Raw genomic sequence first — 2,186 nt, 5'->3', positions numbered from 1 at the left:
TAAACTTGAGCATTTAAATGACAGATTTGCCACTCAGTAGATTTTGTGACTTTGACAAGCTATATAAAATTAAAGTAATAAAAAAAGTTTTAAAAAAATAAAATAAAATCACAGAGCTCTTTTTACCATTGGGAGGATCAAACTAATATGTTACATGTTTTTAATCTTTAAAATTACAAGACCGGCCTTGAACTAGACATAAAGGTCCCAGCCAAATAGTGCTGGCATAACTGGGTATTGGCACGCAGAAGACTGCAGATAGATCCATGTCTATCGCCTTGCACAAAACTTAAGTCCAAATGAATCAAAGATCTCAACATAAATCCAACCACACTGAAACTCTTAGAAGAGAAAGTGGGAGATACTCTTCAACGAGTTGATAGAGGAGACCACTTCCTAAACATAACACCAGTAGCATAGACACTGAGATTGACAATTAACAAATGGGACCTCCTGAAACTAAGAAGCTTCTGTAAGGCAAAGGACACAGTCAACAAGACAAAAAGGCAGTCCACTGAATGGGAAAAGATATTCACTAACCCCACATCCGACAGAGGGCTAATCTCCAAAATTTACAAAGAACTCAAGAAGCAAGTCTCCAAAACAATAAAGGATCCAATTAAAAGGTGGGGTACAGAACTAAATAGAGAATTCTCAATAGAGGAGGCTAAAATGGCCAAGAGACACTTAAGAAAGTGCTCAACATCCTTAGCCATCAGGGGAATGCAAATCAAAACAACTTTGAGATACCATCTTACTCCTGTCAGAATGGCTAAAATCAAAAACACTGAAGACAATTTATGCTGGAGAGGATGTGGAGAGAGGGGAACACTCCTTCACTGCTGATGGGAGTGCCAACTCTACAGCCACTTTGGAAATCAGTATAGAGATTCCTCAGGAAAATGGGAATCAATCTACCACAAGACCCAACAATTCTACTCTTAGGCATGTATCCAAAAGATGCAAATTCATACAACAAGGGCATCTTCTCTACTATGTTCATAGCAGCATTATTTGTAATAGCCAGAACCTGGAAGCAACCTAGATGCCCCTCAACTGAATAGTGGATAGAGAAAATGTGGTACGGAGCAGTGTGAAGAAGCAGCAAAAATGACCCCCGGACAGACCAAACCCGTGCACCACTGCATCCCCGCGTTCAGCACCGATGTCCCCCGCCACCGCCATGCCCAAAAGAAAGGCTGAAGGGGATACTAAAGGAGATAAAGCCAAGGTGAAGGACGAGTCACAGAGAAGATCTGCAAGGTTGTCTGCTAAACCTGCTCCTCCAAAGCCAGAGCCCAAGCCTAAAAAGGCCCCTGCAAAGAAGGGAGAGAAGGTACCAAAGGGAAGAAGGGGAAAGCATATGCTGGCAAGGATGCAAATAATCCTGCAGAAAATGGAGACACCAAAACAGACCAGGCACAAAAAGCTGAAGGTGCTGGAGATGCCAAGTGAAAATGTGTGCATTTTTGATAACTGTGTACTTCTGGTGACTGTACAGTTTGAAATACTATTTTTTATCAAGTTTTATAAAAATACAGAATTTTGTTTTACTTTTTTTAAAGCTATGTTGTTAGCACACAGAACACTTCATTGTTTTGGGGGGGAAAGGAACATGTGTCACTAACAAAATGTCTCCTAAGCTGGATTGATAATAGTGATGGAAAACATCTTTCCCTGACAATTTAGAAAGTCTCCTCTTGGCCTAGGAGAGACGTCCTGGGTTGACATATGTGGCCACCATGGCACAGAAAACATATGTGTGGGAAAACTCTAAATTCACTTTTATAACCTCTTCCCCTCTACCATCAACATAGACTTAACTCCCTTAAAACCAGAGACCTGTTGGAACCTGACGCCCTAAAGTTGGTTTTGCTGGTCTATTGGGCAATTTGGGCTTTGCGGTGAAAATGATAACCTCAAAAGAGCAGCGTTCCTTTTATATACAAGATTGTGGATCTTCAGATTGATATTTCTGCCATTTTCGTTTCATTTCCTGAAAGTCAGGGTCGGCTTGTGAAAAGTTGTTAAACAACATCCTTAATGTGAAATGTCAACCCTCACTCTAAGCTCTTCCCCTTTTCAAAACATTGAATGAAGACCGAGTTTTATAGTGGCTTTCTGATTTTGGTAGTCCATACAAGAAGGGAGTTTGGAAGTTCTTGTAAACTGTTAATGATTGTCTG

General features: G+C 40.6%; 1 pseudogene; it reads left to right on the top strand.

Moving 5' to 3' along the window:
- Positions 1-1,166: 1,166 nt before the first annotated feature.
- On the top strand, positions 1,167-1,553 carry LOC121140711 (annotated as a pseudogene).
- Positions 1,554-2,186: the final 633 nt, after the last annotated feature.

This window comes from Mesocricetus auratus, unplaced genomic scaffold (assembly GCF_017639785.1).
Source record: "Mesocricetus auratus isolate SY011 unplaced genomic scaffold, BCM_Maur_2.0 Super-Scaffold_100006, whole genome shotgun sequence".
Lineage (NCBI taxonomy): Eukaryota > Metazoa > Chordata > Mammalia > Rodentia > Cricetidae > Mesocricetus > Mesocricetus auratus.
Note: the sequence above shows the minus strand (reverse complement) of the source record. Positions and strands in the feature narration are given on the sequence as shown.